Below are 22,683 nucleotides of genomic sequence, written 5' to 3'. Positions count from 1 at the left end.
GCCGGGCGCCTGGGTGGCTCAGTGGGTTAAGCCGCTGCCTTCGGCTCGGCTCAGGTCATGATCTCAGGGTCCTGGGATCGAGTCCCGCATCGGGCTCTCTGCTCAGCCGGGAGCCTGCTTCCCTCTCTCTCTCTCTGCCTGCCTCTCCATCTACTTGTGATTTCTCTCTGTCAAATAAATAAATAAAATCTTTAAAAAAAAAAAAGAAGAGCAAAGCCTCCGCTGTCTGCAGTCAGGCAGGGCAGCTCACACAAGAAGCCTGCCTCAGAAGTTTAGGGTCCAGGCAGGGGGTCTCGGTCCCCGGCTGTCCATGGAACTGCCCCGGGGCTGGTAAGAAGCACGCGCGTCTCCCCAGTCTCTGCCGTGGCACCAGATATCTGCGCTGTCCATGCTTTCTAGGGAACCCAAGGGACCCTCACCAGGCAGGGGGCTGGGAGGCTTCGGGTGGGAACAGCCAGAGACAAGCTCCGGCCAGCTGACCGAGAGGCCAGACCGTGAAGGGGAGGGTGATGCGGGGTCCATCCTGCCCCTTCCTCGCCAGCCCCTCCCCTCGGGGCTCCAGCCCAGCTGCTAGCAGAGCCTCCCTTTCTCCCCCCCACTCATCCCTACCCTACCGTGTTCTTCTCCCTCCCTACCCGCCTGTCACCCCTTCCCTGGTTCTCTTCCCTGCGTCCTGGGAAGGACACACACCCAGTCTCCTGGTTCCTGCCCCTCCCGACCTCCGGGCTTCCCACACGGCTGCTGGAGAGGGGCAGGGCTGTGGCCCCAGGCTGGGACGGATAGCCAGGCTTCCTAGTCGCTCTCACTGACCAACCGGCGTGGCACACAAGGCTTTTCTAGAGCAGCATTGCTCCAACTCTGGCCTCAGTCCCCTGGGCCACTGCCTGTCCACCTGGGGTTCAGACCACACTCTGAGCACCTCCCTGCCAGCGTTTCCAGCTGTCCCGAACCCTGTGGCCTGATGAGGACCCAGAAAGCTCAGCACAGGGGTTGCTGTTGGGCTGCCTGCTGTCCTGCTGGGAGGCCATCGCCAGGGCCCCCGTCCCCCGGGCCAGCATGCACGGGCATCAGCGGTGTCTGCCAAGAAGGGGGCAGCGACACCTGCCCAGGAACAAAGGACGGCCCTCAGGGCCGCCACTCCACACTCTCCTGTCGCGGAGCTTCCGTTCCCACACTGCAGCCCAGGGTGGCTGCACGGGCCTTGGGTCTGAGCTGGAAGGCACACCGCTCATCTGTCTGCGTTGGGACAGGGAATAAAATTTCCCGAGCCAGGGCCCCAGGAGAGATCAGGTTTTACAAAGGAAATCTGCAGGGTCTCGAACTGCCTGAGAGGATGTGTAGCGACGTTTCAGGCTGATAAATCAGACGGGGGCTGTGGGTGGCGGGTCCCCTGTCCACTGTGTGGGTCAAGTCGGTTGGCGATGGAAACGGTAGAGTGAGTAAGAGGCTCGCTTTCAGGACGAAGAAGAAAGACGTGGTAGCTCACGCACCCGAGCACTCACGTACGCCGCGGCACGGGGTGGGCCCGGCCGGCCCTTCTCGGCCCAGCTGTGAGCTGCTTCCCGGACACTCGGGAGGAGGGCCGGGAGAGGGCCAGGAGCCAGACAGAGGGTGGTCGCGGAGACGTGCAAAGAATCCCCGAGCCGAGCCGGGACGAGCCTCCGCAGGTTCCCAGCCCCCTCGCTGTTTACAGCAGGAGGAAATGTGGCCCGGAATTAAAGACACGCCCATGGCCGCACAGACGGTGGGAGCAGACGCCCCATCTCCGCTCCCGACCCGCTGCAGAGACCCCAGGCCCGGTCCGAGGTGGCGAGCGCACGCAGGTACGCCGCAGCAGGGACACACACGTCTCATGAGCGAGCAGATGTGGGGAAGGGGTGGGACTTTATATCCCCAGTGATTTTTTTTTTCATTTGAATGTAGACATCTGGCATCCTATAAATAAAATAGAAAATGTAAATATTGTAAAACCCATTAGAGAGTGGTTTTAGGTTTGGTGAGAGCGCGGGTCCGCTGCTGCCCCACTGCACTGAGCTGGGAAACCGTCACCCCCCCCCCACACACGCAGGCCCTCGGCTTGCCGCCCGTCACCCCTGTCACCCTTGTCACCCAGGCGGCCGGGCTGCGTTCCGCTGGATGAATAAACTTGAAACCAGGGGCCAGTTTTCTCCTATTGACTGTGTTAACAGTGTTGACGAGCTACCTAAAAACGTCACTGCTTTCATTTTATGCCACGGGGGGAAAACGCTTTGTGAAGGGAAATCGCCGACGTTTCTGCCGTAGGAAAGATCCCGTGTGCCCCCACTGAAGCGCGAGACGTGCCCCAGCGGCTCTCCAAGACCACGTTTAAAACGCTCCTCAAAAGACATTTTCTGTTCGAGACATATTAAACAAGCTTTATTTAATAATGCTCGAGTTGACTTATCCCGTCTAAATATTTGCTCCGATCAGCAACCATTCGATCCCGGCTTCGTTCCTGGCTGCAGACTAATTTCTCCGGGTTATTTTTCTTTGGTGCAAGGTCGATCCCAGAGGCAGGGAAACTGCTCTCGGGTTCCCTCCCTTTCTCTACTCGGCGCTGCGGGTGGAACGCTGTAAAAAGCCTGAACCGGAGGCCGCACTGATAAAGTCTTTGTCGCTTGTCCTCCCATCTGGCTGGCTGAAGGCAGAAAATGTCATTTCAAAGACTTCTCCTAATCAGATAATTATAAGGAGAGATTTCTCCTTTTTAAGAAGAGCATCGGAATCTAAAGAAATTCCCAAGGAGGTGATCTTTTTCAGGCGCGTTTCGCCGTCTGCCTTCCCCCATTCGGGGTTTTTTGTGACAATCGCTTGCACGAAACACACGCTCCCCCATTAGGCGTGCAAGAGGCTAGGATGGCGTGTAGAAACAGAGTCGTTTAATGTCTTAATTCACTATGTTCTCAAGTTGGGAATGACACTTTGGTTTCTGCTAACTTTGGGGACACTCCGTGCAGGTCTTCTGGTTACTGCCACTGCTCCTGTGAGGATTTTATCACCAGTGTCTAAAAAATAAAGCCTTTTCTTTTCTTCTCCTTTTTAGGTTTTATCTTTGCGTGGGCGCCTTCAAAAACAGCCACCTTGAAGCCACGGGTCCCGGTCACCTCTCTAGGTGTCACGAAGCATTCACAAGGACACAGACCTCTGGCAGCTACTCCAGACGGCCGCCCAGGGTAAGCTGGACAGCGGCGAGGGCCATCCCTTATCTGCGTGGCCTGGTCGCAGGGGCTCTGCTCCCCGGGCAAGAGGGTCATTTATGGTGGCGGGCCAGAGCCTGGTTTATGGAGCCCGCCGGGTGGGAGGGTGCCGCCCCGCCAGCCCACGGCCTGCCGGGCCTGAAGTGTTTACCGCTGTGCTGATTTACACCGCCCAGGTGTTCGTTTGGGAAACATCTCGGCTCCGAGCTGACACGGCGATTGCTCGGGATTTGCAGACTTAGGCATTTTTTTCTGTTCGTAATAGTCCAGGACCAGGAGAGATGGTTAAGAGGGAAAAAAAAAAAAAAAAAAAAGGTGCTGGGCCAGAGTGGTTCGTGTCCTACGATTTTCACACAGGAGGAAGTGCCAGCCCGACGCCCCACATCCTGCCCCACACGGGAAATTCCCCGGCCCGAGTCTGCCCCCTCCTCAGACTAATTCCCTCTGTCTGCTCACTCCTTGGCCGTTCAGGAGTGCACAGATGCTCTGCCGGGCTTCCTCTCTGCTCCCCCAGCACCCTGCTGCGTTGCAAAGGGCTCCTGAAGCAGGACTGTCCATGGGCAAGACTCGGGGTCCTCAGGCTCGGGTGCGGCAGACACGTCCTGGAGAGGGAGCCTGGGGTAGGTGGGATTTGTTCCGCGTGGACCAGCCTCAGCGGCGGTGCTGATGCTTGGCCGGACCCGCTCAACAGAAGCTTCTCACTCAAGAGGACCACTTGCTATTACTCTTGCTCATGTCCAGTGCAGGGGACACTGTCGCCGTCTGTCACCGTGTTTGCGCTGGGGGTGCCGAACACCTGTCCCAGGGCAGCCTTGTGTCCTCTGAACACTGAGTTAAAACGTGCCCCAGGAAATCAAAATGGTTTTTTCAGTTGCCCAAAGTCACATATTTTCAATTGTGTTAATCATATCCATCCAAACTCCACTTAAAGGACCTTGGACATCAGACCTCTGTAAGTTTGATGAAAAAGAAAACAACTATACTTTGGCATCGTAGAATATCTTATCAATATATATATTCTATAACATGGTGAATATGAACTGTATTCGCATCAAATGAATATTAATGATATTCATGTCAAATATTAACAATAAATAATAGTGGGGTGAGGGTAGGGGAGCATACCAGTAAGGGAACTGAGAATGAGTCTTTGTGTTTTAATTTTTGAAAATACCTTTCTTACCCATCCAGAAACTAGTGAGCTCTTTTAAGAGTTCATTCCAGTCTAGCGTTTCTCTCTCCAAAGCCATCGCTTGCCACCTCGCACAGTCTGCAGACGTAAAGCATTTGGTCAGACACGGGCGGGTAGGGAGTGGGGGCCGGGAGACCCAGGGTCAGCAAATGATAGGATTCCTTCCGAGTCCATGTTTAAAACTGTCTTTTCAACCAGGGCTTTGAATACTAACAAATTCACTAAAAAAGCATTCAAACCTCCCCCGCTCGTGCTGCTGTCTCCTGGTTTATGAATACATAAACCTCCCACCATAGAAAAATATCACTGACTTGCCACACTAAACAGGGACGCATTCCCCAGCAGCGCGGCCGTTTGAAATTATCAGCCCCAGGGCAAGAGAAAAAATTCCAGCAATAAAACAAAAACCTTGATTGCTAAACGTCAGGCCGAAGTCCTTTCAAGTGATCACGGACTCCCGAGCAAAATGGTTTTTCTCCGTGACCGTTCACGGCCTAATCTTGAGAAGCACCGTGGAAAATAGCCTGCGGATTCTAAGAGTGAGCTCTGACGTTTGGAAGGACTTGTATGCCCTTGCTGTGGACTTCCCAACTGCGCGCGTTTGTGAACCTCCGTTCCGAATCCGAGGAGGACGGACGCACGGAGATACGTGTGACCACCGTCCGTTGTAAAGAACGGCCTGAGAATGTTGGATTTTCAGACGCACGACACAACAGCAACACCCCGGGAGCACAATTCCGCCGAACACCCGGATTCGCTTACTCGTGTGCTTTACCTCTGCGGGAACCATCCCAGAAAAGCAGGTGACTATCGAAAGATTTTGTTTTCCACTCTAAATAACAGGAGGGATCAAATGAATGTCATTCTATGGGGTCTGAACATTAAAATGTACGAGGGAGTTCGCCAGGATCTGGTAAATGGCTAAACAGATTAGTGGCCTTACTTTTTAACGTATAAACATCTGAAACCCGTTTCCTGTTTAAGAAGAAGAAGGAAAAAAAAAAAAAAGTCTAGGTGGATGACCTCGGGCACTTTTTTTGATTAACAAATGTGAATTGTACATCATGGTGGAAAAAAAAAATGGCGCACGCTTGGTGGTCTTTCTACAGTCTGTATATGGGAGAGAGAGAAAAAAATACAAAAATAAACGTTACCTTCTCACTTCCAGGGTGGGCAATGCCATTTGTGTAGCGGCGTCCAGGGCTCTGGCAAATGTTAAGGCTGTCACCACGGACAGAATCCCCGTGGTCTGTGCGCCTCGGTAGGGTCCGAAGAAAAACATTCCCTGCATTCTTGCTGGCTGGCCCTATCTCCAGGCCCCGGCTCGGCCCTACAGACCCGTGTCACCCCGTCAGGCGGCGCAGGACACGGCTAATCTAAACCCACGCCTTCCCCAGCCGGCCGGCAGCCGGGCGAAAACCGGGGCCGGTTCGCTGCCTCCGTCCCACACGCAGAGTCGGCCTCTGCCGTCAGGGTGAAGCCCCAGCTGTAGCTTGTTCGGCCGAGCAGGGCCTCGAGGTTCTGGCACATTCTGACAAGATAGATTTTATAGGGTTTGTGCTAAAAACCTGATATTGGAAGTTAGGATTCCAATTCCACGTCTCGAAGGATAACAATAACAGCTGGGACCTTGAGGAAATGTGTGTGCGCCTTCTGTTGAAGAATTCCATAATAAAAGCTATTTATGTCAAACACCTTATAAGGGAAAGATTTAGCCCGAATGTCAATATAACATACAATACTTTGTATGCTCAGATAGGAGGGAAAAATCCGCATCCGCGCCAAATATTATTCTTGGTTTGGACTATCGGATGTGTGGGGCCTTTAAAAATTTGAAGTAAGCATCTCCCTGCTTTAATTTACAAATTCGCCGAGTGAAGCTTATTTTCGGGGAGGGGTGGGTATTATTTCTATTTTTGAGAAAAACCAGGTGCTGATGAATCATGATTTGTTTTCCCACGTCCTTCTGGCAAAAAAAGACACAAAAGGAGCGCCCGGTTGATGTCCTCGCTTGCGCTCTGCCCGTGCGCCGGCGCTTCCCCTGCAGCCCGAGAGCAGCCGCGGCTTGGGGAGTCCCTGGCGCCCAGCACCTCTGCAATCCTGATGAGCAAACGGGTCAGCCATGGGAGGAAAATCTCTCTGGGTGAAGGAGGGAGACGTGGCAGCTCGAGGCAGCCTCCGCCCTCCGCCAGTGGCCCTCAGAGGGGCTCCGGGTGGCGTCCCGCTCCCCAGCAACAGCGACCGCTCGTCCGTGATTCCCGAGGAGAGCGATCCCACAGCCAAAACCCGACAGGATTCCTGCAGAGGCCAGGGGCTTGCCAGTGACCACGCGGCCCTGCCAGGCGGGCTCGTTAGGGAAGCCGAGCTTCCTCCTTATCTTGTCTGCTCAGACGAAGAGCAGAGCCTCATCGAGAGGAGAAGAGAACCCCAATTAGCAGAGCCTGGAGACGCCCCCCGCCCCGCACCCCCTTGTGGGGGCTCAGCTCCGCCCTCCCCCCTCCCCGGCTTATCAGCCCGTGTGACCGGGTTAATGAGGAGAGCCCAGCTGGGTAGTGGCCGGAACGGTCATCCGCACAGAGGCCACGGGGACTAACGCGAACCATGGCTCCCCGGGCCCCGCTGGAGCCCGTGGACGCCGACTAAAACTCAGCAAAACGCACGCTTCTCTCCTCCTGTGCTCCGGGCACAGCCTGAACGGACGGGCTCCCGAAAAACACGACTTTGGGGAAGGTCCTTCCCCCGAGCCTCACCCTTCTCTCCGCCATCCGAAGGTGCTGTGGGCGCAGGGGCCCCCAGCTTCCCCTCGTGCCTCCCTCCCACCCAGCACCCCATGGGCCCTCCCCGCGTGCCCAGCCGCGCTGGCGGGCCGGGGGGACCGAGCCACATGCGTCCAGGCCTGGGCGGGACGTCCCAGCACGGCGGCCACGGCCGGCTGCAAATGTGCCGGGGCACAGGTGGAGGGGGGCACGCGCTGTCTGCAGCAGCTGCTTCATCCAGATCGTCTCCCCTCTCCTCAGGGACACCCACTGCTCCATCGTCACCTCCAACGCCCGGCGACGGCAGGAACAGGAGAGGCAGCCGCCGTTACAGGGGAGGCTGCTCGGTCCCCGGTGAAGGCCTCACGGAGGCGATGTCGATGCTGGGCCCCTCGCCCCGCAACAAGCGCTCACAGGAAGGTCTCCTCTGACCCCCACGACGACCCGGGAAGCAGGGCCTCACGGCCTTCACTTTGTGGAGGCAGAAAGACCTCAGGCCCTGAGGACCCGATGAGGGGACAAAGGCCAAATCACAGGGTCAGAAGCCTGCTGTTTTCCTGCAGAGGCGGAACATAGCTTCTGGGCTGTGATATGGGGGTAAAGCCCGGGTCACACCGCCCGGGGTCGAGCCCTAGCCTGTCTTCCGGGCACCTCGCTTCACCCTCCGGAGCCCCTCAATGCCGACCTGCGAAGTGAGGTAGTAACAGCCTCACCTCACGGAGTTGTTCAGGATTGCATGGAAGGGCCGGGAAAGTGTCCCTCGTGTCCGCAGTGCTCGGCAGACGCTGGGAGCTTGGTCTGGGACCCCAGCCCCACGGCCAGGCCACCTCTCTGCTCCCACAGTGGGTCACGGCCCGCAACACTCGCTTCAGGAACCCCTCTGGGAACGGGGCCATGGTCTCGAACACAGGATAGCAAAACTGTTGAGGGCAGAGAGTGTGGTCCTCGGTGTCTGCCCCCTGAAGCCCCGGCTGGCGGCAGACGCCTTCAGTGCCCGCCGGGAGGGTGGGCACAGCGCCCCAGGCCCCAGCCCTCACAGGGAGGGACCGTGCAGAGGCCCTAGGCCTGGCCTTGGCGGTCACATGACATGTCATCACAGACGGCCCAGAAGCCCCGGCAGGCTCGCCGCCCACCCACCAGCCTTTCGGCCACCCTGGCCGCCCTCTGGTTTCTGTCGCATCTGTTTGGACGGCAGCCCCCCGCGGGAGCTCTCCTTCTCCGCTCTCTTCAAAGTGCACCGGCCCTCACCCTTCAGACAGCGTGTTGACGCTTGCGCAGAGAGCCGCAGGAACAATAAACAGCGCCGCGTCCCGAACCTGTCTGCCCCAGGCTTTGGGGCCTTCCTGCCCGCAGAGGCCGGGCCGCGTGATGGCCGGGGGCTCGGGCGACGGGCAGACCGCGTTCCAGTCCCGCCCCTGCCCCCGGGGAGCTGTGTTTGCTCAGGCAAGTACCTTGCCTCCTCTGGATCCCAGTTTCTCCAGCCAGGGAAGGGCAGCAGAGATGGGCCCAGAGCTGGTGGGCACGAAGTATCCATTATTGTGCTGTTGTTTAAGTCGGACTGCGCTGCCAGACGGGCGAGCGGGAAGGTCAGCGGTGGTCCCAGCGGCGTGGTGTCACTTGACGACCCCACGTTCCCTCTCTACCTTCTTCCTCCAACTGCCAATAAAACCTGCCGCAGCGGACACGAGCCCGTGCCCTCAGCCACACTGGCCACTTAGAGGCCCCACACCCAGAACTAAAGTGATGCTGATGGTTTGCAAATATATAAAAACCCTGCAAGGGGTGGGACCATGGGTGATTCTCCTCTCTAACATCCCCCTCTTTTTCTTCACTTGTTTTAAGTTAAGTCTTTCCTTTTATTCCCAGTTAGTTACCAGGCAGTGACCTTAGCGTCAGGCTACAGCACGGCGGCTCGGCCCCTCCACACGTGGCCCGCAGCCCATCCCCCGCCTCCCCCGGCCCCGCGTCCTCCCCTCTGGGGACCAGCAGTGTCTGCTGTAGTTAAGAGTCTGCTTTGGGGTTTCTTTCTTTTTTCCTTTGTCCATTTGTTTTGTTTCTTAAATTTCACATATGAGTGAGGTCCTGCGGTGTTTGCCTTTCTCTGACCGCCTTGTCTCTCTCAGCATCATACCCTCTGGCTCCTTCCACGCCGTTGCAGACAGCAAGCTCTCGTTCTTTTTTACGGCTGCGTAATATTCCGCTGTGTGTTTAATACCCCTTCTTTATCTGTTCGTCTGTCAGTAGACGCTTGGGCTGCTCGTAGATAATGTTGTTGTAAACACGGGTACTTGTGACAGGTGTGAGGGGATATCTCGATGCCGTTTTGATGTGTGTTTTCCTGACATTGAGCATCTTTTCATGTGCCCATTAGCCATCTATGTCTTCTTTAGAGAAATGTCTGGCCACGTCTTCTGCCCATCCCCCCTGCCACGGGGGAAAGGAAGAAGGCAGAGGGAGAGAGAGAGAAACTCAGGCAGATTCTGCAATGAGCGCTGAGCGTGGATCCCAACACGGGGCTCGATCCCATGAACCTGAGATCACCACCTGAGCTGAAATCAAGAGTCGGACACTTAACTGACGGAGCCACCCAGGGGCCCCTCTTCTGCCCGTTTTAATTGGATTATTTGGTTTTGGGGTGTTGAGTTGTATCCATTCTTTATAGATTTTGGATATTAGCCCTTTTATCAGATACGGCATTTGCAAACAAGTTCTCTCGGGCTGTCAGTCGTCTTTTAGTTCCTTCCCTGTGGAGAAGCTTTTTATTTTGATGTGTTCCATGACATATCTCTGATCAAAGTCTTGTATCTTCTCTTCCTAACCCCCTTCTATGAATTTCTCCTGATGGGCTCCTAGTGACGGTGACAGGGTAGCCATGCCCCGCCCCCGCACAGCCCTGCAGCCCGACACGTACCTCACACCGTGCAGACAGTTTTCTAACCGGGCCACATCCCTCCCTGTGTGGGTATATTTGCATGACTTCATGCTTGCGTTACATGTTTATCTCTATAATAGGAATATTTTACTCAGAAAACTTTCTACCATATTTCAGTTTATTGGGGGGGGGGTTAGATAAATTTCCAATTATAATAAAACAGAGTCAAAGGCAACTAGCCTTTGATGACCTTTGATACATTTTAGTGGAGCTGAGGGGGGACACGAAGCACCTATGCCCAAGTAGCGCCCCACAGATCAAAGCGTGGCGGGCCTATGGGCCTCGCCTTTGGGTTGGAAGAACCTACATGAACTCAGCCTTCTACGGAGAAGCAGATATGGTGAGGAAGACATTTTTTTTTAATTGTCACAAATTCTTTGGGGGAGAATAACTTTATAGATGAGATCCATATTAAGAGACTTATTTACAGAGACTAAGGAGAAACAATTTCTGCTGATTAAGGACGCATCTAAAAGAAACAGAGAAAAATGAGAGGCCTACTTTGCCATGACGGTATAAGAACAGACAATCCCTGAAAGGTGTCGTCTCTTAAACCCACACCCGGCCGGCCGTGATGGAGGGGGTGGGGGGAGCCAAACCACAGGCTGTCAGGGCTGCAAAGCACCTAAGGGTTCACCTCGTCCCAGGCCCTTCTGTGCGACATGCACGCTATTCCCTGAGGGCTGGCTGAAGGGCAGGTTCGGGTTCAGCAGGTCTGGTGGGGCTGAGATTGTCCAGCTTTAACCAGCGCCCTGGGGATGCCCAACGTTGCAGGTCCGTGACCCACTGAGCGACTACTGATTTTACCGGCTTGGTGGGAGTTGCTTCCCAAGCTCCTTGATCTGGAGCAAGAGTTCTCAACGTGGACTAGACTTTAGAATCACCCGGGGAGATTTTTTAAAAACTCCAGTGCCTAGGCTGTACCCCAGACTGATTAAACCAGAGCCCTCATGCATGGGACCCTGCGTGAGGATGTTTTCAAAGCTCCTGGGCTCGCCAGTGCACAGCTGATGTAGATGCTTCCTTCGTCTGGGCTGAGAAGGAGGCCAGGAAGACGGATTCCCACTGCTGGGGCCTAGACGTTCTCAGGAACAGTGTAGCCCTTGGTGGGTTGCTCAAAGGGCAGGGGTAACAGGTCCCAGAAAGTCAGGGTATCCACGGCAAGAAGAGCACTGAGGAATTTGGTGGTTTTCCAAACACACTTCAAGGGTAGAAGTCAGAACAAAAGCTGTCTCAGGGGAAAGTACAGGCTGAGAAGGGGCAGTACGTACTGGGGGTTTTCTATATCTCTACTGAGGTGACCACGTACATAAAACTCAGCAAACTATAAATGTAAGATTTCTGCACTCTGTATGCTTTCTGGATATAAGTTAAACCTGAAGAAAAAACATTAAAAGCCAAGAAAGATAAACCTATATAACAAGTGAGATGACAGAAAAAACACAGAAGCCCAGATCAGAAAGAACCTCTGCGGATTAACAAGAAAATGAGCAGCCAGGAGAAGGGCACATGAGGAAACGCGTGACTAAACACTGGAAACGATCGGCGCAGCGGTGAGAGAACAATGAGCCCATGAAGCACATCCCTTAAACCCGCGCACTGTGAGACACCATCACAGCCATCGGCTCTTTGCTGCATTTCCTTAGGCTTTTTACATAGTTCAGTATTGCTTTCGGGTTGAATCTCATACAGGTGTCGGGGCAACCTCGTAATCTTTTCAGGGCTTCTCTCCGTCTCCCTGGGCTGGATTAAGTGTTGACACTGATCAGCCGATATCTGAGGCCCCGGGGGGAATACTTCTTCTGATGGCACAGACTCTCAGAGGTTTGAAGCGAGGAGAACCCAGGAAGTAGCCAAGAAGAGATTAAGCCAAAGCCCTAAACAGGGCTGACCAAGATAGAGCTAAAAAGAAAATCAAAACTAAACTGTAAAATCCATATCACATCAAAGCTGGTCTCTTTCTCTTTGATGTATTAAATCTCAAGTCCCTTCTTAAAAATTTTTTTTAATTAAGTTTTTTTTTTTTTTTTTTTTTTTTGAGGAGGGAATCCAGGGAGGGGCCTGTTTTTCCAGGTGAGCTAAGCACAGGTGATGACAGGGACGCCGGTCTCAGAGACGCGAAGGGATCGGGTACTGCTGACCTCCACACGCCTGCCGGCCATGAAAGCGGCTTGAGTGAAGGTGGTGTTAGGTGCGGGGCGGTGGGTCTCTAGGAACTCTCCCTGGAGAAGCAGGTGTGGCTCCAGGGAGCTGGCAGGCCAGAGAAGAGAGGGCAAGGAGCCCACCGTGGCCCCGAGAAGGGCACCAAAGACAGTGTGAACGTTATGGCCCAGGCACACCCCAACCGCCCGCGCCCCGACCCTGCCTCTCCTGCCTGAACGTGGCTCCGGGGAAGGAGTCTCGCTCTTCTGCAATGAGGTGTGATTTATAAAGTGCCTCCCCCAGGAGGGGTGGAAATGCACGGATGGAAGTTGGTACCAAAGCGTAGGGGATTGCCCGCAGGCTCCTTCCCAAAGCAGAACGGACGCCCGGCTCCGGGCCACGAGAGCTCTGACCGGGGGAGGGGCGAGGAGGAGGGCCCTCCAAAGCAGGAGGGGTGGGCCCCGAGCCAAATCAGGGCCCGCTCCGAATCCGCAGCCCTTAAATGAGCACAGGTGAACTCTAGGTCAATGTCACTGTGAACACAGAAGATACCAGAAGTCACGCACGCTGACAAGTTCGCCGTCTCTTCTAGCTGGGTGCCAAGGGAGTGTCGGCAGAGTCTGCGCGGCTCCCGAGGCCATCGCAGCGGAAGTGGGAGCACGGTCACCACGGGTCCTGTGGAGGGTGAGCCCAGGGGCAACTCTGAAGCGGGGGCTGCCCCTCCTCCACACAGTATGCACTTCCGGGCTGCCCGGGACTCAGAATGACTGTCCTCAGCTCTGGGGTCCCCGTAGACAGGCCCCTTCCTCTCCCCTGCACTCCCTCCCCCAGGGCGCTGCCCGCCGCTGAGTGTGTCCACTCCACGTCCACCCTCCAGAACTGGGGAAGTCACTGCAGGCAGGTTTGGGGACCCACTGGGCATATCTGAGCTAAAACCCCACTCATCCCCTGACCTCCTGGGACTGGTGGGCCTCGTGATGTTGCGGGCCTCCCAAATTAATGTCAGTGCTGGGCCAGTGTTGAGGGAGCCACCAAAAGACCTGGTCGCTTTTTCTCCAGGGCAGTCGCCTTGGTCGGCAGCTGCTCTCCCCCAGCAGCCCTGCCCCTCTGAGCCAGCCTCCCACCGCAGCCGGGTGGCCTCTCACTCCTCAAGCTCAGCTGTCATCCTTTTGCCTAACGTCCTTCAGAGAGGGGAGTGTCCTCTACTGTTTCCAACCTGGACACTTCTGAGCGTACGTGGGACAACAGCCACTGCTGGGGACAGAGAGAGAGGAGTGTGTGGCCACCTGTCACCGTGGAGATCAGCTGGAACCGTCCACGTGACTCACAGCACTCCCGTGGTGGGGTCTTGGTCCCACAGCTGCCTTGCCTTCTCTCTGTGGCCCACAGCCATTATGCCCTGTCTCCGTGGGCCCACAGTGGGCTTGTCCTATCTCCAGGGTCCACAGCCACCTTGCCTGTCTCCATGGCCCCAAAGCAGTCTTTTTCTGCCTCTGCGCCCAGCCAAGCAGGCCTCCCTGAGTTTGCCATGTCTCTGAGTCCCTGCACACACAGGTTACTCCTCACCTGCCTTCCCTTCTCGTCTCGCTGCCTCTGAATACTGAATCCAAGAGTCGCTCAGGCCTGTCTACAGGGTGTCGCCCTCCTGTCACCCTCACCACACTTCGGCTGATCATTTCTGCTAACGGTGAGGACAGGGCCCTGGGCCCCCAGCCGGCGAGCACAGATCCTTGCCGGAGCCGTGAAGGGAGGGGGTTGCCCCCTTCAGAAGAGGAGTCGCTCCCGGCGCCCCGGGAGTCTCCGAGAGCAGACGCAGCTCGGTGACGCCTTCCCAAGCCGACATTTCCTGATTTGAAAGACAGCCATCCCGTGGAGGAAGATGAAGTCTAAGACCCTGTGCACAGCTTGGTCGCTTTTCCAGACGTGAGCAGCCCCAGACTCTTTCCACGCATAGTCCCGCCGCCTCCACGAAGCGGCGAGCGTGGAGAGGGACAGACGGTCTGGGACCGGGGGTCTGTGGGCAAAGCCCGTAAGTGGGAATCAGCAAAAAGCACCTGGGGTAACACAGGGTCGCCGTAGCTCGTCTGCGCGGTGGCTTTGGGAGAACAATCGGGGTGACACCACCCTTGGGGCAGACTAGGCACGGCACAGGGTGAGTGGGGGGCAGTGGGACGGTAGCCCCACTGAACCCCCTTGGCCAAGGGCAGAGGTGCAGGGAGCAGACCACACAGCTGCTCGCCGCAGCCCAGGAAGATGTGACAGAAAGCATGCGGCCCAGCGGAGCCCTTGCTGTGAGTCAGGGGTCAGCATGGAGCCCCCTACTCCCCTTTCCTACCCTGAGCCCCAGTTTCTGGACCCCAACTGTGCTGTACCCTGTGGGACAGCAGCCACTGGGGCCACAGCTCTAGCACTGGGAATCATGGCTGCGTCTCACTGCCCTATGTCATACCAATGCTATTTCCTTTTATTATAAATAGGAATTTCACTCAAAGGGGTACAACCTCATACCCCTCGGCTGCTTTGTACTTTAATCAGAGCTTTCCTGCTGAAAATGTTTATCTTCCAGCAAAGAGGTGCTAATTTTATCTTGCAAAAGTGGATATCTGCTTACGTCCCTTCTACCTTAGAGAAAGATAACCAAAGGCGCATTATGTCATCTAAATACAGCATCCTTGGAGATCAAAAGGCGTAATGTACACATCTGCCAAAGTTGATGGAGCGGCCATTGGCGGGCTCTTCCGCCCGGTTGTATGCGGCTCATTGATAGGCACCCGGTGTGTTCCTATGAAAGAAACTCCCAAGCGCTCTGTTTGTGCCAGCTGATTTCGGCGATATTGGGAGGTTTTGAAACAAGAATCCAAAATAGATGTGCCCTTCTCACCCCTCTGTGTAAGCCCTCACCACAGGAAATGGCACAGGTTCAAATTTTCGTAATGGAAGCTCCGTGGGACTAGATAAGGCGTATGTCCCCTACAGGGACGTTTCGGTGTTTAAAATATAGTCAAAATGATCCATGGCCGAGCTCCACCTGAGCATGTTTGTGTCTGGACACGAGTCCTGCTTCTGGTTCTAGCTCACTGTTCCTCACTTTCTTGGACCCCATTTTATTGAACGCGTGCACATGCCGACACACAGGCGCGCACGCGAAGTAAATGTCCAGAAAAGTAGACGTACTCTTGCGATAGGCCTTGGACCCGGATGTTTTGTCCATTCCAGTCTCGCTGGACAGCTCGTCCTTTGCTTCTCAAAGTGCGGTCCCTGGACCGCCAGCGTCGGCAGCATTACCATTGCGAACCAAGGGCCCGCCCAGGACTGCACGGTGACCATCTGTCACGTCGCCCATAGGACAAGCCTCCAGTCCGTGCCCCAGATGATCGGGAAGCACTGGTACCGTCTGTTTCCATTTTGGAGCTTTGTCTCTTTTTGTAATTTCCTTGCTACTCCGTAAGTGGACTAAGCACTCGTCTATGATCCATGAGCCAGGCAGGGTGTGACTAACCTACCTGGTGGGGGACACAGGAGCTAGATTCGTAGGGCTTTAGGTGCTCCACTGGGAGCAGTTGCTGCCTGCCTACAACTCTGCCCTGGGGAGACGCCCCAGACAGGTCTTCAGTGTGCTCGGAGATGAAGGCATACGGTTACCGCTTGACGTCATAGTGCTGCGTAATAGCCAACCACAAAACCTCAGGGTCCTGCGGACAGTAATGTGTGTTGCTCACGTATCTGGGGTGAGCTAGGGGTCAGCCCTGCCAGTCTGGACTGGGTTTGCACACATTTCTGGGATTGGCGGGCAGTGGCTGATCTGGGCTGGCCACAGCCAGGGTAAGTGGGAAGTCAGCTCGTCAGCATTGTTTCTCGTGTCGAGCTGGCACACTCACATCCTCGTGGCCTGGCAGAGTCACAGGGACGCACATTCCTGAGCGGGACCCCGAATGGTATGGAGCTGGTACCTTCCCCGCGGGCCAAAGCCAGTCTTGCTGGTGAGGCTCCAGGGGTGGAGCCTGTGGCCCCGCCCACAGCGGGGGAGCCCTTCCCATAGGCACGGCTCTAGGGAGGCTTGAACCGCTGGGATCAGGATCCACCGCCTTAGGCGTGTGACCCTCCCCGAGACTCAGCTGGCTCCCCCGTAGCTGGAAGACAGTTCCCTACCTGGCAGTCCTGGCGACAGGCTTGGATTAGACAGTGCAGCGGGAGCAGTGAGCGGCCTGCAGAGAGGACCTGCTCCCGCCGCGGCCGCCCGTACTTTAATGACAGTAACAACCGAGCATGACGGCGGCAGGTCTCGTTTTCAGCCCCAGGGGCCTGACTCTCCACAGAGAACAGATAAATCTATGTTCTGTGTTTGGGGTGGAGGGAACTGGGGTGTGTGTGTGTGTGTGTGTGCGCACACGTGTGCGCGGCCAGATTACCCAACTCTTGCTTTACCAAAGCTCATCATGAGGCCGAGGCTGCAGCAGCCCCTGATTGCATTATGCAGACACATTTTCCCAGTAATAACCACACTCAGAGCTCTTGCCCAACACCCAGCGAGGATGCTGCAGCCGCCCTGGAAAGAGCTCTGCTCTCCTACACCTCCCACAGAGATGAAAATGCAACCCTTATTTTAAGAGCCCAGTAGACATTGCCATTAGCCTGAGGCTAACGAGAATACACATTTTTCTGTTTTGGGATAGATTTTTTGAAATCAAGCTTATTGAGGCCAAATCTATTTACAATAAGATGCATCCATTCAAATTTCGAGGAATGTATACACAACGCAGCCATAACCCCAATGAAGATGCAGTGTGTTCCGTTCATTTACATCACCGCAAAATGCCCATTGCCCCTCCCAATGAGCCCTGCTACTCCAGGCAGCCGGTCTTCTGATGTCTTCAGCTGTAGATTGATTCTGCCTGTTCTAGAACTTCATTTAAATGGAATCGTGCCGTATGTACGCTTCTGTCTCACTTCCTCCACACCAAATAATATTTTAGGCTTTATCAGTACGGTTGCATGTATCAGGAACTCGCTCCCTTTTATGGCTGAGGACTGCTCCGTCGTATGGTTTTATCACAGTTTGCCCGTTAACCTGTTGGTGGACTTCAGGGTTTTACGCAGCTTTTGAGCCTGTCAGTAAAACTGCTCTGACTGTTGGCTTCTAGTCCTTTTATGAGCATGTGTTTTGATTTCTCTCACTTTGTTAGAAATTGCCAAGCTGTCTTTCCAAGTGGCTGTCCATTGTATACACCCACCAACAGTCCCCAAGAGTTCCAGTGGCTCCTTATCCTCGCCAACCCTTGGTAGTGTCAGTCTTTTTCATTTTAACCACTCGGGTGAGCATGTAATGCTGCCACACTACTGGTTTAGCAGGTGCTTTTCCTAACAACTAAGGAACGTTGAGCACCTTGTGTGTCCATTGGACATTCTCCTTCTTCGTGAAGGGTCTTGGTCATTTGTAAAACTGAGTCGTATTTTTAATTTTAATTTTGAATTTCTATTTGTCAGTTTCTTATTCATTTGTTTTCAAGCATGTCCTGGGGATCTTTGCCCGCCCCAAGTTTGTGAAGGTCAGAAGGTCATAGTCTTGGCTCTTGCATTTATCTCTTTGGTACATTTTAAGTTGATGTTTGTGTATGCTGGGCGGTAGGGATTCGGGCTCCTTTTTTCCTCCCATTTGACTTTCCAGTTGCCTCTCACCAGCTTGAGGCATTTCCCTCCTCAGATGCTGACTCAACTTGCCGAGTCTTGAATTGGGTCAAACGCTTTTTCTGCACCATATCACACACTGAAATACTAACAAACATGAACTGCAGAAATCGGTCAGAATCACCAGGACCGCATAACTGGGAATGGAAAGAGGACTCACTCCTTTGGGTGGCTTTATTGCCCTAACAGCTAAAGGTATGTGACAGAGAGTGTCAGCTGGTCGCCCGGCAGCCCTTTGCAAGCCTCTTTTCCTTATCTCCCCAGGCAACCACTTTTTCAGCCTCTCTTAGAGCTAGCAGTGAACAGACGACCCAGTTTGACCAACGAACCTTAAAAAATGAACTATATTGTAAAACTGGAAAAGAGTTTTTCCTCCCTGAGAAAAGGCATGAGGTTGCTTCTCCATCTACCTGCCTTTGCAAGCCATTGCACCATGACATGATGCCTAAATAGATATTTGCCGCCTGTGACTATGCTAGAAGGTCTGGAGAATGTCGGATATGCCACCCAGAGTCCTGGGATCACTAGGGAATTCAATCCACCATAGGATGGAGAACCCCAGACTTCTTATTTGGAGAGAGAATTTATTTCTTTATTAGGTGTGCTCTAGCAGTTGGATTTTAATATTTATAAGCCAAATCGGCTTCTCCTCCAACACTTAAGCCCCAAGCCAGTCTAGAATGAATCTTCTCTGCAGTGAATCAGCTAAGCATTTTCATTACCAATTCTCTCCAAACGTGAGAATCAGAGAGAGACTGGTTCTACAAGGTACAAGCAGGGCTTGTGGAGTGTGGTGAAAACACTGCTCAACCAGGAAGCCGTAAGCCTGAGTTCTCATGCTGGCAGCCTCCCCAGCATTTCTAGGCTTCCTTCATTTTCTTTCTGCCCATGCCCCTCCTGTTGAAGACTTCCCTCTGCCTGATGCTCCCTTCCACCTCCACTCTTTCCTTTGTCTGGCTCGTACTACTTCTTCAGGTCTCAGTTTAAAGATTACTTCCTTACAGAGTTTTTCCAGATCCCCAGGACCCTCTGTCCCAGCACCCTGAATTTTTCCTTATAACAATGATCCCAATTGAAATTAAGTACATGGTTTGCTGTAACTCCTCTCCTTCACTGACACGTAGGCTCCCTGAGGATGTGGATCTGGTCTGCTTGTTGGTGCCCTAGTATGGTGCCTAGCACATCCGAAATCTTAAGCATGTATCTTTGATTAGTTGAATGATGGATGGATGGATGGATGGATGGATGGACGGATGGATTGAATTGCATTACCACCACCTTGCTGCATGACCTTAGGCAAGTCACTTCCCTTCTAGGCTGTAGTTTTCTCATCTGTCATCTGAGGAGTTTAAACTCAGGGGATTGTAACAGCCCATCCACTGCCAACTCTTCGTCAAATTCAATCCAGATGTTCAGATGTGGCTTCGTTTTTAAAATTGGCTCTCCCACATCTATCCATTTACTTTCCACCACTGCTGGTGATCCCACAATTGCTCCAGAAGCTCATTCCAAAGAAGCATCCCACGGAGGACGGCTGGAGCTGGGCATCTTCACTACCCCAAGATGCCGAGGGCAGTGGTTTACAGACAGGGGAAGGCTGCAGTGTCTGGTGGTTTCTCCATGAGGCCAAGTCCCTAGTCCTCTCGTTCTGTGATGGGAAGGCAGAATTTTGGTGGGTTGGTGGTAACTGTCAGAGGAGTCTGTACCCATTTGCCTACGTTCCAGCACATCTGTTCATCGTCACTCACCTGTCGTATAAGAAGAGCCCTCTTTGCAGATTAAAGATCTCAACCAGTGCCATCTCCTGCAATGTCTGTGATAGACTTGAACATCTGCCTAGCGGGTGCTGCGGGGTTTAATCCGGAGCACCTGGTTGCACGTGGCAAACTGTTCTAGAACCCTTAGCACACACATCGTGTATTAAATGCACAAGCATACACGCTTGTCATAACAGCCAGTGAGAGCAAAAACTAAGACAAGTCCTGTCACGTCTCCTTTTTCCTTTTTGTCCATGTCCTCAGGGGAGAGTCACTGGCCCCTCTGCCGCCCCCTCCAACGGCAAGAATCATGACAAGAGGTGACCGATTACTTAGCCCACTGTACCGGGGTGCAGTACTGGGGACATGTCATACTTTGCCTCTACACCTCACAATTCGCAAAGATGCATTCTCATCTCCACTAGATAGACAGAAACTGAGGCTCAGAGACATGCTCAGACATCCCCAAGGTCACACAGGCCAAAGTGGTGGGTCTGAGAGTCGAACCCAGATCTGAGCATCCAAGGCAGAGCCTGTGTCCTGCTGCTGGCCACCTGTCCGGTGATAACCTGTGGCAGGGGCTAGACGAGTGGTCAGATCATGGAACCAGAACCAGGCAAGCTGGCTGCTCGGCAGCTTCCCTTGCCCCAGGATGCGGCAGGGACGAGCAGTGAGACACACACGGGGACCTCCTCTGGCTTCACAGCCATCCGCTCCGGCCACCCTCAGCTTGAAGCCAGTGCCCCTCCTCGAGATTGCCATACAGCTCTCTGGAACCGGGATGGAGCAATCTTGTAACAAACGGAAGGAGGGTGTTTATTAGAAAGAGATTGCGGGTGGCAAGAAATGGGAGATGTTCCGACATCCCATTAGCTTGGGGTAGAAGCTAAGAAGATCTCCAAGGTGCCACCTCAGAGCGCTGATGTAGCTTAGATAACTGCCTCCTCCCCCTCACTGGCGGGGAGAGGAGCTCCCGTGTTTACTATTCACTGGCAATTAGTCTTGAGTGAGTTACGTGCAGCCGACAGCATTCCTAATTGATACACAGTTTAAGCACCAAAGTGCCTGGAACACACCCATCCCTTCGGTGGCTTTTGGTGGTAGGGGCGGGGGGGGGAGTGAGATGCAGCTCCTTGGCTCACATTGAGAGCCCCCAGGACCCAAAACTCGCCCCCAGATCATCTCAGGCAAGCCAGTCCATAGCCTTTGCTTCTCTCCTACGAAACCCCACCGCAAATTCCAACCCACGCATTGTCAAGGGGTCCTTATCCAGTGGGAATAATAGGCCGGCTCTGTTCCCTAACTGCATTCCCAAATTAAAAACAACCAAAAAAAAAAAAAAAATTAGAGAGAGTTAGCCTCTCCGCATTCCCAGCTCAATATATACAATCAAATGGTAGGAGTTGAAAATCAAACAGCCAAGCATTCCGTCTGAGTCGGGCATCTGCAGCCCGGATCCTCCTGGGGAAGGCACGCCCCATCGCCACATCGTTACCCAACCCTGCCATTAGGGAAGGCAAACCCGTACTTACAATCACAATGAACGTAATGTGTAACCAGGGGGCTGCTCGCTTCCAGGAAAGGCGGCAGAGCCCGCCCCACCCCCCGGCTGGCCCGGCCGGCCTCCTTCCATCACCAGCTCTCGCTTCTGCGCTCAGCAGAGGTCCCCATGACATCAGAGACCTAAGGTCTCCCTGCCGCTTCTGTGTTGTTCTCCCCGCGTCCCGCCGGGCGAGGGGCCGTCTCCCCGCGTCCCACCGCGTGACGAGCGTCTTCCTCCGGGCCTTGTCCTCTTCTCTGATGCTCACGCTCGCTTTTCTGGACGAGGCCCGCTCCACTTCCGGTGTGGCTGCAGGTCACAGTCTCAGGGCCAGAGATTTTATATTTCTCCATGAGATGCACCTTGTTGGGCACAGTGAAGCGCACAGAGGAAACAAACATCTTCTGTTTGGCTTAAAGGAGTAGGAACTGGTGCGGCCAGCCTGGAGGGATGGTGGGCAGCCTGTGGCCAGATCGTGCACTGTGAGTGTGCCCGCGGGTCCCCCTCCACGGATGCCATCTACGGAAAACACGGAGATCACACATACGTGTATGTCAGTGGATGCTAAATGAAGCTTTGTTTTTATAGAAAAGCACCGGGAGCCACCTAGATGTTTAGTGATACAGAATTGATCAATTGGCCCCCAAAAGAGCATGCAGCTATTAAGAAGCATCTTTGTGAAAAACAGTTAATGCCAGAAAAATGAGTGATAATTCATATGCACGAATGAAACATGCCGCGTGAAACAAGTGGAAGAAGGAGACATGTAACTGGAGACCACTCACGCCGTCGGAAGAATGAGGTGCATCTCTCGCAAGAACACACCAGATCACTAACCCTCTTCAGTGCACGGGCAGGGCAGTGTCCTGGACCCGCCAGCACCTACGTGCTTCTGCATGCCCGTGCACACACCCTTCCACTTGGCCCTCACGCAACCCTCGAAGGCAGGGGCGCTCCAAGCCCCACAGCTAGTCGATATCAGATCTGGGACTCAAAGCCGAGAACTCCCCTTCTCGACTCTACACTGCAGCAAAACGTTTGCGTTGAATCCGTCAGAAGGACGGGGAGCAGAAAACAGGAAGGGGATGCAAGACAGAAGGAAATAAACAAGCCAACAAATAAGACAGGGCCTTGCATGGTCCCATAATGCAACCCTCTCCCTACGAGATCCAAGGAATGGAGGGAAGAAGGAAGCCGTACGTAGGCCTCGGTCTAGATACGGATACAGGTGTAGGCATATGTGTAGGTACAGGTACAGAGAGAGACATACCAGAGATGTACAGGTCTACGTGTATATGTACATCTGTAAACGTCCTGCTTCCTAGGACAACACGCTGCCCTTGGGATCCCACACCCTCCACGCGCCGGCTTCCTTACCCTGGTCACAGCTGACTTACTCAGGGCTTAGCACTTAGCCCATAGGAAAAATAATTCATAAGCTAGCCAGAAATCTCTAACCTC

At 54.1% G+C, this 22,683-nt stretch overlaps 2 long non-coding RNA genes across 4 annotated transcripts; one reads left to right on the top strand and one right to left on the bottom strand.

The window, feature by feature from the left end:
- The first annotated feature begins 221 nt into the window (after nucleotides 1-221).
- On the top strand, nucleotides 222-21,026 carry LOC123391033. Of its 2 annotated transcripts, XR_006605675.1 has the most exons (3): nucleotides 239-1,823; nucleotides 3,065-5,213; nucleotides 7,428-21,026. It is a non-coding gene; the product is annotated as an uncharacterized LOC123391033 (long non-coding RNA). The 2 variants fall into 2 exon arrangements; XR_006605674.1 differs by lacking the exon at nucleotides 7,428-21,026 and having other exon boundaries at nucleotides 222-1,823; nucleotides 3,065-5,577.
- LOC106005936 lies at nucleotides 2,376-7,433 on the bottom strand. 2 transcript variants are annotated; one of them, XR_006605677.1, is made up of 3 exons: nucleotides 5,565-7,433; nucleotides 4,402-4,488; nucleotides 2,376-4,168 (listed from the first exon to the last, which is right to left on the bottom strand). It is a non-coding gene; the product is annotated as an uncharacterized LOC106005936 (long non-coding RNA). The 2 variants fall into 2 exon arrangements; XR_001179671.2 differs by having other exon boundaries at nucleotides 2,376-4,488.
- Nucleotides 21,027-22,683: the final 1,657 nt, after the last annotated feature.

Source organism: Mustela putorius, unplaced genomic scaffold (assembly GCF_011764305.1).
Source record: "Mustela putorius furo isolate JIRA1106 unplaced genomic scaffold, ASM1176430v1.1 tig00000174_pilon_pilon_pilon, whole genome shotgun sequence".
NCBI lineage: Eukaryota > Metazoa > Chordata > Mammalia > Carnivora > Mustelidae > Mustela > Mustela putorius.
Note: the sequence above shows the minus strand (reverse complement) of the source record. Positions and strands in the feature narration are given on the sequence as shown.